This window comes from Cervus elaphus, chromosome 4, assembly GCF_910594005.1.
Source record: "Cervus elaphus chromosome 4, mCerEla1.1, whole genome shotgun sequence".
NCBI lineage: Eukaryota > Metazoa > Chordata > Mammalia > Artiodactyla > Cervidae > Cervus > Cervus elaphus.
In genome coordinates, this window is record NC_057818.1 from 44,606,235 (window position 1) to 44,621,903 (window position 15,669).

Consider the following 15,669-nt stretch of genomic DNA (forward strand, 5'->3'; position numbering starts at 1 on the left):
AGAGCAGCTAAGCCCATGTGCCACAGATGCTAAGCCTGGGCTCCACAACAAGAGAAAGTGTTAGTCAGTCGTGTCCCACTCTGTGTGACCCCATGTACTGAAGCCCGCCAGGCTCCTCTGTCCATGGAATTCTCCAGGCAAAAATACTGGAGTGGGTTGCCATGCCCTCCTCCAGGGGATCTTTCCAACCCAGGGACTGAACCTGGGTCTCCTGCACTGGCAGGCGGATTCTTTACCACTAGCGCCACCTGGGAAACCCACTGCAATAAGAAGGCCACACATCACAACGAGAGAGTAGCCCCTACTTGGTGCAACTAGATAAAGTGTGTGTGCAGCAATGAAGACCCAGGACAGCCAAAATAAATAGTTTTGAAAATTAATTTATTTTAAACAAAGGCAGGAAGGAAGGAGGAAGGGAGGGATGGAAGGTAGGCTGGGTCCTGTCCCATCCTGGACTTCTTCAAAAGGCTGGTAATCTAAGGGAAGGAAAGTGAGCAAACCAAAACTTCTATCTATGGTGCATCCAGATAGAGAGGTGGAAGGTCCCCTCTTAGCTTTACTAGGGAGCTTGCAGTGGTTTCAAGTGTGCTCAGAGAAGTGATTTTAGTTGCATAGCGGTCCTCCTGGAAACTGGCCAAGGCTGACATCTCCTTCTTTCAGAGGAGCAGGCTGAGTTCAGGAGAGCAGACAGATTGTCCACTGTCAGTGAGCAGGAGCTATGGACGTGACACCTCAATGACAGGCACAGGCCTGACCTCACCAGCTTGAGAGATGCTGCTGCTGCTGCTAAGTCGCTTCAGCCGTGGCCGACTCTGTGCAACCCTATAGACGGCAGCCCACCAGGCTCCCCCACCCCTGGGATTCTCCCGGCAAGAATACTGGAGTGGGGTGCCGTTGCCTTCTCCGCTTGAGAGATGAGGGTGTATCTAACAAGGCTTCCAAAGATATCCGCACCCGGGATCATCACTGTGTGAGATGAGGAGCAGCTTGAGAGCTGCCTCCAGCTGGGCACTTCAGACAGCATGCAGGAAAGGTGATGGTGACACTGTCTTCTATTCAGGTTTTTAGACTAGTCAAGTGTACTGCCAGACAGATGGATCAATAGAAATTTTATATTCTTTATCTCTAGAATTTAAAATCGTTTGGGCAAGCATACTAGAACACCTAATAAACTCGTGGTCGAGATTGATGGATGCCAGGAGCCCATTTGAAATGTTCCAAAGTTGCTTTGGACCTTAGCTACAACAAGGAGACCTTTGGGAGGCCCTTGGTCCTTAAGAAAAAGAATTTTTTTTTTTTTACAATTAATAAGCTTTATTTTGGGGACTTCCCTGATGGGCAAGTGGGCTAAGACTCTGCACTTCTGATGCAGGGGGCCTGGGTTTGATCCACAGTCAGGGAACTAAAAGTCCTGCATGTCGAAACTAAGACCCAGAACAGCCAAATAAATCAATAAGTATTTTAAAAAATAGAGTTTATTTTTTAGAAAGCAGTCTTTGGTTTACAGAAAACTTGAGTAGAAAATAAAGAGAGTTCTCATATACTCCCTCTCTCCCACACAGTTTCCCCTATTAACACTGCATTCATGTCGTGGGTGTGCATTTGGCTTATCAGTTATAACAAATGCATTCATGTGGTACATTTGTTATAATTGATAAGCCAATACTGATACACTATTAACTAATAATAACACTTATTAGTTAATAGTAACTCTCAACTATTATAGTAAGGTTCACTCCTTCTGTGGATTGCCACATATCTCCACCCTTATAGTATCATATAGAATAGTTCCACTGCCCCTCAAAAATCCCTGTCCCTTCATTCCTTCCCCACCTGTTCTTCCCTGAACCCTGAAAATCACGTCTTTTTTTACTTTTTCCTAGTTTTGTCTTTTCCAAAATGTCATCGAGTTGGAATGATATAATGTGTAACCTTTTAGATTATGCCTAAAAATACGCATTTTAGGTTCTTCCTTGTCTTTTCATGGCTCCATAGTTCATTGTTTTTATAGCACTCTATAAATTCCACTGCATGGATGTTGCACAGTCTGTTTATCCAGTCACCTATTGAAGGATATCTTGGTTGGTTCCAAGTGTTGGTGATTATGAATAAAGTGCTATAAACATATGTGGGTGGACATAAGATTTTAACTCATTTGAGGAAGTACCAAACAGCATAATTGCTGAATCATACGGTAAAAGTAAGAGTACGTTTAGTTTTGTAAGAAGCTGCCAAACTGTCTTCCCAAGTGGCTGCATGTACTATTCTGCATTCCCACCAGCAATGAATGAGCATTCCTGTTGCTCCACATATCACCATCATTTGACATTGTCAGCATTTTAGATCCTAGCCTTTCTAATAGGTATGTAGTGGTATCTTATTGTTGGTTTAATTTGCAGTTCCCTGGTGAGCATATTTTCCTATTTTATTTGCTATATTTTTGTGAGGTGTCTGGTAAGAACTTTTGTCCATTTTTTAATTGAGTTGTTTATTTTCTTATTGTTGATTTTAAAGAGCTCTTTGTAGATTCTGGGGAGCAATCTTCCATGAGATAAGTGTTTTGCAAAGATCTTCTAGTCTGAGGTTTGTTTTAACCCTCTTAACAGTGTCTTTCCTAGAGCAGACGTTTTTAATTTTAATGAACTCCAACTTACCAACTCTTTCTTTCGTGGACCGTGCTTTTGGTGCTACATCTAAAAAGTCATTGCCAAACCCAAAGGGCATGCAGTTTCTCCGAGGATATCTTCTAAGAGTTTTATAGTTTTGTTTTTTGCATTTAGGTTTATGAAGACCTAGTATGAATTGAAAACCCCAAGGGATGGAACCAAATCATCAACACTTAGAACACCTCAAGTGAAAATAATAGTCATTGAAGGCTGAGTTGCAGTTGAAAACACCCACAACAAGGGTGGCCGGTGAGATCTAATCCTTCTAGAGAGAAGGAAAGTTCTTCTTTCAGACAGAGATGCCAGAGACTTGTCCCCCAAGGACATGCTGCTGCTTCTTCATGTTTCCTGACTCCTTTTCAGCCACAAGAGGAGTTAATCTTATCAGGGAGAGAGGCAGGGATAGAAATATTCCTGCTTGTGCCCTGAGGGTCCCCATCCTCAATTTAAAACAAAAAAAGAATTTTGAATTATCACTAGTTTTTGATTAATATTTTTTTTTTCTGCTGCACTGTTGTTTCTTTGCGTCTGCTTCCAAGAAAAGGACAGACTCCAAGGAGAGGTTCTGGAGTGGTTACAAGCTTCTGTGAGCTTCTGTTCCCATCCTCCGTGTCATTCACACTGCACCGGAGGGGCAGGAAAAGAGAAGGGAAAACCATCCTCCTGCTCATATGATGGGGAGCGAAGGAAAAAAGTTCAGATTGGGACTTCCGTGGTGGCCCAGTGGTTAAGAACCTGCCTGCCAATGTAGGGGACACAGGTTTGATTCCTGGTCAGGGAAGATTCGACATGCTGCAGAGGAATTAAGCTCGTGGTGCCACACTCTAGAGCTCATGCTCAGCAACAAGAGAAGTCACTGCAATGAGAAGTTCAGAGCAGCCAAAAATAAATAAATAAATATAACATTTTTAAAAAGAATTTCAAATTATTACTTGTTTTGGGTTAAATTTTTTTTTTTTTCTTTCTGCTATACTGTTGTTTCTTTGCATCTGCTTCCAAGAAAAGGACAGACTCCAAGGAGGGGCTCTGGAGAAACCACACTTCCGTATCCCTGCAGGATTACTTTGCTTGGAGGTGAGACCTGAAAAGGGCTGCTGAGGAGGCTGCCGATGGAGGCTGGAGGTTTGCAAGGGAAGTTTTCTTGTATGTGTGAGGCTTGAGCAAAGATGTCCCAGGACAGGGCTGGGTCTTCTGATCTCCAAGACAGCCCCAAACCTGTTCAGTGAAAAGGACACCGTCCATTTGGAATATACTACTGAGAAGTAGAAATGAAAGGGCAGGTGAGTGACAGGGGGAAGGACAAATGGAAGGAGGAATCAGGGAGGCCTGTGGAGTTCTGGCTCAGGTAACCCTCTCCAAGGAAGAGATTCCAGAGCTCTCTGTTGAAATGTGCCAAGTCTAAAGTACTTGAGGACATCTGAAAAGTAATGTGTTCCTGGTAAAGCCCTAGTAGCTGAGATCAAGGGGGCTTCCTGGTCCCTGGGAGTGCCTAGCTGGTCAGGGGCAAGCATGAAGATAAGTGGTCCAGCAAAGACCAACCTTAGAATTAAAATCACTTTGAGGTCCAATGGGCCTTGGGCCAAAGGAAAGAAAGAGTTCATGAAAAAACTAAAAATAATTCGCCTATTTCTTAGCTAGGCTGGCTTTGCTCAAGTCTTGGAAAAGGCAAGAGGAAAGAAAAAAAAAAAAAAAACTTGAGAGCAGAAATCCATGGCAACAAGCAACTTCTGTTTAAGAATTGCATCCTAGGGAAAGTAAATGTCTGGCTGCTATAGAACAGAAATGCACGTGAAGTCATATGTATCCATTTATCTTCCAATTGAGCAAAAGAAAATTCATACCTGTTCTATATATTCATGAGAGATATAGTCTTATATTTTTGTTTGACAAGACATATGCTGTATTGTTTCAGGAGTTTTGAATAAAGATTATAACATACCACTCTGATTGCTGACCTAGATTGCAAACTGACTTTCTATAGCCTGGATTACCAAGAAGAAAGGGGCATAAGATGAAAGGGGTGTTCATCGGTGGAGGTTCTGATTTCTCTTTAAAATATGTATTTTATTGATTGATTTTACTTTATATTTGGCTGTGTCAGGTCTTAGTTGTGGCATACAGAATCTTCGTTGCAGGATGCAGGCTTCTCTCTAGTTGTGGCTGCTGGGCCCAGTAGCTGCAGTGGACATGCTTAGTTGCCCCTCGGCGTGTGGGATATTTGTTCCCAGAACAGGGATTGAACCTGAGTCCCCTGCACTGGCAGTCGGAATCGTAACCAATGGATCACCAAGGAAATACCTGGCGATTTTAATTCCTAATTAAGATTCCTCTCACTTTTTCACTTAAACCGTTGACTGCCCTCCTTGATTCCTTTTTAAAATTATAATTGGTTTCAAACATACAGAAAAGCAAAATGATCCACATTCAATGATCTATAAATATTTTAAACACATTTTTGAATGTCTTTCAGTTTGTTCTATTATTGCCAGTTCTTGAAATGTCAATTACTCTGTTGGAGCAGACTTTCTCTTGTGATGGTTTGTAATTTATTATTGTGAACTCAACTTCAGTAGAGGTTTCTTAGTCTGGGAGTCTCGTTTGCCTTGATTGCAAAAGCAACATAAAGTGTTGTGACATAGAAGTGGTGTGAGCCTCCCCTCCAAGACCTCGAGGCTCTGCTCTTATTCCTGACCTGAGCTACTCTCAGGACCCAGTAAACAGATCACTACAAATGTCTGTGTCTCATGTGTTTTTTAAACTTTTGTTTTTTTAAAAAACATGCGTTTTTTAAGTCATCTCTCCTGAACTGATGAGAAGAGCCAACTCATTGAAAGAGAGCCTGATGCTCAGAAAGAGTGAAGGCAGAAGGAGAAGGGGGCAACAGAGGATGAGATGGATGGATGGCATCACCAACTCAATAGACATGAGTTTGAGCTAACTCTGGGAGATAATGAAGGACAGGGAAGCCTGGCAGGCTGCAGTTCATGGGGTCACAAAGAGTTGGATACAACTTAGCAACTGAATAACAACTCCTGCCCAGGGCATTGGTGCCTGTCCTGAAAGATGTTCCTCTCCATGAATAAGGACATTCCCATTTCATATTTTTTGCTTCCTCCTTCCAGGGTTTTTGGCCAATCAACACTTTCATCTATCAGTATTCCTCCCAAGCTAAAGAAATGCCTCTGACACTATAAAGGCAAACAGGGGCTGCTTCACAGATTTTGTTGGCACTGTCCCTGTTCCTGTTTCATAGTCTTGAAGTTGTAAACAATTAGAAAACCATGCTCTGAAGGAGTGTGACTCGAAGGGAAAGTCTTTACTATGCTGATTTATCTTCCCTTCTTTAGACTCACAGAATAGTCTGACTTTATCCACAACACACCACTGTCTCTTCGGCTGCCGTGGGGGAGTCAGCCAAGCAAGACTGAAGAGACGGATGACAGGGAGATGGATGAGGGAAGGACAACCAGAAGGCTTGGAACTTGGCACAGGAGGCAAGAAACAAAGAGAATGAATAAGAGCGGCCATCCTTTATTAGGGAAGGATCACTATGGAAGTCTGGGAGAGGACGGCTGCAGGGAAGTCAGAGCAGCAGGACAGAGAGGGGAGGGCAGAGATGGGAACGGGGGTCTGGGCAGGTGAGCAGTGTGCGGCAGGTGTCCAGGAGGAAGGCTGGTGTCCTTGGATGAGGTGAGAGGTCAACCCTCTGAGGTCACATTGTCTGGCAAGCAGGGTCCATCCGGCCTTTGGTCAGAAGATTGCCATCCTTTTGGCCCCTCCATCGTGGGAGACCCTCAGACTCTGACACCACTGTTCCCTTCCCATCAATCCTGCTGATACCATTCATCAGATGAAGGGGATGCCTTGAACTGGAAGACATTTCCAGGCTCAGTGAGACAGCAGCTTGGGAAAACTGGTACCAAGCCAGGGTCCCTGAGCCCACACTGCTCAGCCAGCACTCCCTCTCAAGGAGGCCTAATCCTCTTGAGCTTTGTAGGTGAAATGAGAGTTCTTTCCTGCCTATAGAGGTGGGGCAAGAAGAAGGGGGAGCAAAATCCCAGAGATAGGAATAGCAGTGGGGTGACAGAGCCACATGGGGATCTGTTACCCAAAAAGGACTCTGCCTGCAGCACAGAATGCAGGACAGGGCACCTGCAATCAGGTCCAGGTGACTGGACACAGGGGGCCCCCTGACTCACACACCCACCCCTGAGATAGCCAGATCTGGGGATGTGAAGTGAGACATTCAGAACCAGCTTTGAGCCCTCAGGTTCTGATCGATTTTCCATATACTGAACACGTTCAAATGGTGAGGTTTTCACCCGGGCCAGGCACTGCACATGGTGTAAGTGCACATCACATTTCAGTGAGTGCCTATGGCCAGCTCCTCAGCTGCTAACAGACATGGGCCTGCAGTTCATTCTGCTTCTCAGCAAGTATTCACAGAGAGTCTTCCAAGTCACAGGTGTGGTTCCAAACGCAAAGGGTCAGTGTGAATGGGACAGACCAAGACACTGTCCTCATGAGATTCACATTCAGGCCAGGAGAAATAACAAAACAACAAATTAATACAATAACTTCAGAGAACAATGAGCACTATAAAGAAAATAATACATGTTCATGGTATTTAGGGGCTTCCCTGAGAGCTCAGTTGGTAAAGAATCCACCTGCAATGCAGGCGACCCTAGTTCGATTCCTGGGTCGGGGATATCCGCTGGAGAAGGGATAGGCTGCCCACTCCAGTATTCTTGGGCTTCCCTTGTGGCTCATCTGGCAAAGAATCCACCTGCAATGCAGGAGACCTAGGTTGGGAAGAACTCCTGGAGAAGAGAAAGGCTACCCACTCCAGTATTCTGGCCTGGAGAATTCCATGGACTGTATTGTCCATGGGGTCGCAAGAGTCAGACACAACTGAATGACTTTCACTTTCACCACTTTCTTTCATGGTATATAAAGTAACAGTGGGATGGGAGGTGGCACAGACCTGGTGATGGGAAAACACCTCTCACAAAGTGGTTTTGGAATTTCCCTTGTGGTCCAGTGGCTAAGACTCTGTACTCCCAGTGCAGGGGGCCTAGATTTGATCCCTGCTCAGGGAACTAGATCCCACATGCCACATCTGAGAGTTCAAATGCTGCAACTAAAGATCCTGAGTGCCACAACTAAGATCTGGCACAGCCAAATAAATAAATATTAAAGAAAAAAAGGTGGTTTTGAGCTGTGATCGAATGACAAGGAGAAGTTAACCAAGAAGATCAGAGGGAAGACATTTCCAGGCAGATAAATAGCAAGTGCAAAGGCCCTGAGGCAGGAAAGGGCTTGAGCCCTTTCAAAGACTGAAGAGACCAGGGTGGCTGAAGCCTCTAGGAAGGAGAGTGGAACAGAAAAAGTGGAGAGGAGAGGTCATGCAGAGGCAGGCCAGCCTCGGGCCATGATTACAGCTGGAGTCAACTCCAAGTTGAGCAGGAAATTCTTGGAGGGTTTGAGGTTGGGGCATGACATGCCAAATCATCTTTATTTATCTATTGGCTGTGTTGGGCAGCTTGCAGGATCTTAGTTCCCCAAGCAGGGATTGAACTCACGCCATGGCAGTAAAAGCGCTGAGTCCTAACCACTGGACCACCAAGGAATTCCCCAAATCATCTTTTCAAAAGTCCCCCTCTGGAGCTTTCCTGGAAGTCCAGTGGTTAAAACTGCACTTGCAATGCAGGGCGTGCAGATTCGATCCCTACTTGGGGAACTAAGGTCCCACACGCCACATGGTGCCGTGTTCCCACCCCCGCCCCCCAATTGTATGTTGCCACTAATGTTAAGTGCAATCATTGTCATAAATGGTTGATGGGTGAGTGAGTTTTTTAAAAAGTAATGGAGGGGCTTCCCTGCTGGTCCAGTGGTTAAGAATCTGAGCTTTCATTGCAGAGGGCATGGGTTTGATCCCTGGCTGAGGAACTAAGATCCCACAAAAGAATGGCAGGGCGCTAGTGGAAGCTGTCATATTTTTCAGGTGCGCAGGGATGGAGCGCCTAACTCAGGTGAGTTAGGACAGCTGTGCAATTGGTAAAGAAACCTGTTTCACCTGGTTCGACCTAGTACTTCCCAAACTGCCTGGACAGTGGAACCCTTTTCTCCTGTAGCCCCCTTTCACCTATCCCAGCAGCTTGGGTGTTCCCTGGAACACACATCGGAATATATGGCTGTCTGCTCTGCCTATTTCAGCTAAATTCATGAACGCCATCTTCTCTGCTGGTTTTGTCCCTGCCAGTTGGTCTGGGTGTGAAATTATACTATATTTACTTGACTACACAAGTCAGTTATTCCAGAATCTCAGGGGCACTGACGCATGGCTTCTTCTGAATTTTTTTAACATACAGATTCAGAAAAGAATGTAGAAAACTACCCAGCCCTCGACTTAAACATTCATCATTTATTGATACAGGTTTCCGATGAATGCCCCTGCACTCAGGTCTTTTGGAGGTCTGTAGCATCAGCAGAGCTCTGCAAAAGTAACATTCCCACGAAGGTTAAGCAGTGACTCTAAGTGCAAATTACACACTTTAAAAATGCAGGGCATTATTCTAATCAGAATAATTACTAATAGTATATGTGCCAAGACAAAGGTGAAATTCCAGACATACAAGTTGCCTGTGGTGGGATCAATTATCATACCTCACTGCCGTGCACTTCCTTCATTCCCAGGAGCAATAGCTTTTGCACTAAAGATTCTCACCTCAGTCCTACTGTTATACACTATCTGCAAAACATGACACTAATGTAAGCATCTTTGAAAACACTTACATGTACACATGTTAATAGTGGGAAAATAAACTAAACTGAAATCAGCAAAGTTGTTGCTCTTCAGGGAGTGAACAAAAGGTACCGAAATATAAAGATGCAGCAGCATCTTCCACAGTCAAGATGCCTTCCCCTCCCACAGTGTGCTGGGACTGATGCCTGAGGATGTCAGGGGCTCCCAGGATGACAGTTCCATGGGTTCAGGCTCCAGGCTCAGATCTGCTGCTGAGCCCAAGGATGCACTTTGGAGCCCATCCTGACTGCACACAAAACACATCTCACGCTTCCAGATTGCCATGGTATTGGGGAATTAAATCAATTGCTTCCAACTGTAATCCTTGGATGTACCATAACAGAAATATCTTGAAATATGCTGTGCTCACATTACGGGGGCCTGCTAGAATGTATACATTAAAACTCGATGAAAAAAAGAAAAAATAAATTTAAATGAAAACTTGACGATGGGACTTCTCTGGTGGTCCAGTAGTGAGGAACCCACCTGCCAATGCAGGGGACACAGATTGGATTCCTGGTCTGGGAACTAAGATTCCATGTGCCTCAGAGCAACTAAGCCCATGTGCCACAACTACTGAGCCCATGCTCCAAAACAAGAGAAGCCGCCGCAATGAGAAGCCTGAGCATTGCAACAAAGAGTAGTCCCCACTCGTCGCAACTGAGAAAGGCCACTCGTAGCAACGAACACCCAGTGCAGGCAAAATTAAAATAAAATTTTTAAATTAAATCTTTTTAAAAAATGATGATGACAACTGGGAAAGCCCACAGATTTCAACCTCAACCTGTCAGATTACACTCTCTTGTTCTATAAATAAAGGAACAGGACCAAGGAAACACACGGTGCTTGGTTTCCAATGCATTTCAAAGGTCAAACAGAAGAAAATGCTTACCCATGAGATATAGAAGAAATCATGCACAGTCATCTAGACAGATGCTCACCTCTCCAGCTGGGGACAAAGTTCAGGTGAGTTTGCCTGGTTGCCTCTCAAGGGCTGGAAGCTATTGATGTTGTTTGGTTCTCTGCCTTTGCCTCCACTGAGCTAGCTGGGATCTAAGTCCATGACAAAGAAAGAAAGTTGTCCTGTACATGCTAAGTTTCTAAGAACAGAGGTGTACTCGTGACGCACGGGGAAACAGCCGCAGCACGCACCTTCCTGAGACTTCTGCAGCAGGACAAAACGGTGCTTTACTTGAGACTTCTCATGGGATTTTTAGATCGTAACTCTTTTTTAAAATTAATTTTTATTGGCATACAGTTTCTTTACAATGCTTGCCAGTTTCTATTGCACAGCAAAGAGAATCGCCCACACACATACACACATCCCCTCCCCTTTGGATTTCCTTCCCATTTAGGTAACCACAGAACATTGAGTAGAGTTCCCTGTGCTACATGTAGGTTCTCGTTAGTTATCTATTTTACACATATTAATAGTATCAGTAGTGTTTAGCTGTCAATCCCAATTTCCTGGCTCTTCCCACACCTTGCCTCTCCCCCTTGGTATCCATACAAGGGAATATGACTCAGCCAAAAGAAGGAAAAACATTGAGTCATTTGTAGAGACGTGAATAGATCTAGAGACGGTCATACAGAGTGAAGTAAGTCAGACGGAGAAAAACACGTATCGTATATCAACGCATGTATGTGGAATCCAGAAAAAATGGTACAGGTGATCTTATTGGCAAATCAGAAATAGAAACAGACATAGATCATAACTCTTTTTTAAAACAATTCTTTATTTTTGGCTGTGTTGGGTCCTCGTTGCTGCACCAGCATTTTCTCTATGATGGTGAGCAGGGGCTACGAGAGTATTGCGCAGGCTCCTCATTGTGGTGGTTTCCCCTGTTACGGAGCACAGGCTAGGCTGTACAGTGTGGGTTTAGTAGTTGCATTCCCAGGTTCTAGAGCACAGGCTCAACAGTTGTGGTGCCTGGGGTGCTCCCCTGGTGGTTCAGACGGTAAAGTGTCTGCCTGCAATGCGGGAGACCCGGGTTCGATCCCTGGGTCGGGAAGATCCCCTGGAGAAGGAAATGGCAACCCACTCCAGTATTTTTGCCTGGAAAATTCCATGGACTGAGGAGACTGGTAGGCTACAGTCCATGGCGTCGCAAAGAGTCGGACGCGACTGAGCGACTTCACTTTCAGGTGGCACAGTAGTAAAGAATCTGCCTGCCAATGTAGGAGACGTGGGTTTGATCCCAGGGTCAGGAAGATCCCCTGGAGTAGGAAATGAAAACCCATTCCAGTACTCTTGCCTGGGAAATCCCCTGGACAGAGTAGCTTAGAGAGTTACAGTCCATGGGGTCACAAAACAGGCGGATAGGACTGAGCACGGACACACGCAGAGGCTTAGTGGCTCCGTGGACATGTGAGATCTTCCTCGATCGGGGATCAAACCTGTGTCTCCTGCATTGGCAGGCAGATTCTTTACCACTGAGCCAACAGGGGAGCCCTCGTAGACTGTAACTCTTGGTGATGGCTTTCACTTCGGGGAACACTGGTGCTGTTATGAGAATTCTGTTAGAGGTTGCATCACAGAGACATGCCAGCAGCCAACCGTGGGATCAAGCTTTGTTTGCTGACTCATCTCAGCTTATGCCCTTCCCTGGGGTCCTCCTCTATTCCTGGGAGCTCAGGTGGACTCTCATGGGTTGGTAGAGTAGACAGGCTTTTCTGGGGACTGGTGAGATGAGGAGCTACAGTAAGGTTACACTCAGGTGCTTAGCCAGAGACAGGGGTAACCAGTATCTGCTTCCTGCGCAGGTACCGCCCTGCTGCCCAGAGCGCTCAGAGGACCCAGCACAGAGCCAGCTCAGGGAGGCTGTGAGCAGTGGACAGGGGAGGTGCGGGGTGATGATGGGTGTCATGGGGCACTGTGTGGATAGCAGCTGACATGCAGACCCAGGAGGGTCAGTCCCAGGAGAGCTGGCCTGTCTGCAGAGGGGATGGAGGATGTAGAGAGAACCAGTGGGTGACAAGGCTGGTCTTAGGGATGCTCAGAGAGACCTAGTAGCAGACAGCCCACAGACTACTGTCCAGAAGGAAACAGGTTGCTATTACATAAAACAAGACTCTGGTAAAGCAAGGCCATCAAGACTCTATTTCAATGACACAGCTGCAGCCTGACCACAGACAAAGGTAGCAAATTATTTTTAACAGCAGTGGTTCAAGAAACTGAGGAGGGGGCTGGCATTCAAATAGGAGGCTGTCTTGCCCTCTCTGTGGCCCCAACATTGCCATCAAGGGGGGCAGGTGGGAAGCAGCCTTCCTGAAATCCCACCTCCAGGAAATGCAGGAGGATCATGTTCTAGGCTTCTGTGGCTGAGCTTCAGCCATCTGCCCTCAGGCAGCAACCCCAGGGACCTCCGGCAGGCAGCTCAAACACGCTGCAGCTGGCTTCAGCCTGAATCAGAAAGCGTGGCCCTGAGAAGAGCTGGGATGTTACGTGGGAGCTCAAGGCAAGGCCTGGATGAAGCTTCTTCAGTAAGAACTATTTACACTGAAGCTTGAACTTCACAATCTAAAGCTTAGCATGGAGATCAAATCCAGTGATTTAAGAAAAAGAAGAAGAGGAAAGAAACTTCTTCCTAGCAAATTACAGTTTTATCTGCAGGTTTCAAACTTCCAGGGATGTTCTGAATTCAGGCCCCAAGGGTGCTTACTGCAGCTCCATCCAGATATTCTCAGAACCCGGGACTTGGCCCAAAGAAAGCGGGTTTGGGGGACACACCAGACGTGTCCTTGGGGCGGAGACAAAGTCCACAAGCCCTTTCTCTACAGGCAGCTCATGGCCTGTTTTCACCTGGAATGTCTTTGGCCCACATCCAGATTAAATGCCAGTTAGAAAGCTCTGGCCGCTTGCTCTTTCCGGGCAGACAGCAACAGTGGTGAGCGCTAATCATTTACAAAGGTCACGATCGGGAGCCAGCCCTGGAGCGGTCATTTAAAATTCGATTGATCCCTATTTGTAGTCAAGGAAAGAAAATGGGCACTTGGACTGTATTGTAATTATGGGGCTTCCAGGCAACCATAAATAGATGTGCAATCTCGATACTGGCAAATACCTGGGAGAAGAAATTATTACTCTGGTAGAGCACATTGCTAGGAAAGGTTGAAGATAAAATTGCGCATAAAAAAAATCAATCATCTTTTGGCTAATTTGCCCTGTTCACCACCCATCAGGGTTATCACAATTGTCAGATATCTGCTGAATATATGAAGATGAGGGTCTACTTGCTAAAAATGATCGCCAAGAAAGCTAAGGCCTCACAAGGCAGTGGGGACCCTGGAGTGCTGACGCTGGGAGCTGGGTGGGTTCAGCGTACAAAGAAGGGGACTCTTACTGAGGGACACGGTAGTAGGAAAACCAGCATCAACTCATGTCTGAGATGCCCTTCTCAGTGGGCACTGCAAACACCAGCCAGCCCCAGGCACACCCCACTGACGACTGGGAGAAAGCCATCCGGATGGAGGAGGGTCTGCCATCCTGTAAATGGCAGTGGGGGAGTGAGGGTAGGCACATTCTGAGCTGCTTGGTTACACAGGGCTGGGCCTGGCATTTTGACACCCATAACCTTAAGCTTCACTACAACCCCCGGAAATAAATATTATTAGCACCCTTTGAAAGAAAGAAAGAAAGTCAGTCACTCAGTCATGTTCAACTCTTTGCAAACCCATGGACTGTGTAGCCTGCCAGGCTCCTCTGTCCACGGGATCCTCCAGGCAAGATTATTGGGGTGGGTAGCCATTCCCTTCTCCAGGGGATCTTTTCGACCCAGGGATTGAACCCAGGTCTCCCACATCACAGGTGAACCCCTTTCTGTCTGAGCCACCAGCGAAGCTCACTAGTGCCCTTTACTGAAGGGAAAATGGATCACAGTGAGGTTCAGAAAGGTGGCCAAGGTCACAGGGTGGTAAGTAGCAGAGTGGGTTCAGAGTCAGCTGGAGGTGGAGACCAGGGTGTCCGGGCGACTCATTCCGCTCCAGCCGAGGTCACACCAGCATCTCTGGAAGAGCTGAGGGCAGGGGCTGGCGGCAAATCTGCAAACCCCTCTCCACACATGCCTCTGCCTCTCCAGCACACCCTGGAGAATCTCTCCCTCGGCCTCTCTAGAAACCTACAAGGACCAGGCAAAAAATGATACTGGCGGAGGTGCAGGCAAATTCTGTTTGGTCCCACTTACATGAAGTACAGAGAACAGTCAAATTCACAGAGTCAGAAAGTACACTGGTAGATGCCGGGGGTGGGGGGAGGGGGAGTTAATGTTTAACAGAGACAGAGTCTGCATGTGTGCATGCTAAGTCACTCAGTCGTGTCCATCTCTTTGTGACCCCATGGACTGTAGGCTGCCAGGCTCCTCTGTCCATGGGATTCTCCAGGCAAGGATGCTGGATTCGGGTTTCCATGCCCTCCTCCAGGGGATCTTTCTGACCCAGGGATGGAACCTGCATCTCTTATGTCTCCTATGTTGGCAGGTGGGTTCTTTGCCCCTAGGGCCACCTGGGAAGCCCGAGTTTCCATTTAGGAAAGTGAAAAGCTTGGAAGGATTGGTGGTGAGAGCTGCAGCACAATGTGAATGTACTTATTGCCCCTGAACTGTATAGTTAAATACAGTTAAAATAGTGTTTTTTTAAATAGTATGTTTTATACTGTGTGACTTTTTAAAGTTTATTTTTAACTGGACGATAATTGCTTTACAATGTTGTGCTAGTTTCTGCTATATAACAACATGAATCATCCAGAAGTATACATATATCCCCTCCCTCTTAAACCTTCTTCCCACCCATCCTCATACCACCCCTCTAGGTGGTCGCAGAGCACCAGTGAGCTCCCTGTGAAAGATACTAGCTGGACAGCAAATATTCCCCACAAGGACTGGGGGTGGCAGCGGGGTGGGGGTGGGTTCTGTCTTTCTTCTGAGCTGAGTCTACCTTATGGGAAGCAGGCAGTCTGGAGAGGTCAGTTCTGCCGAGGATCGTCTCTAACATAGGCACTCTCTCGTCAATCCTACCTCCTAAGGTCGGTGTGCACAGAGCCTTGGCATCCCAGGAGCTCTGTGACGGCTGTCCAGAGGGATGGGCAGGGCCCCTCTCAGAAGCCATGTGTGTTAAGCCAAGATGCCCCTTTCTCCAAGTGGAGTCAACAGCATCAGGACACAGGCGGTGGGCTGGGCTTCCGCCAGAGGAAGTGCCAAAGGT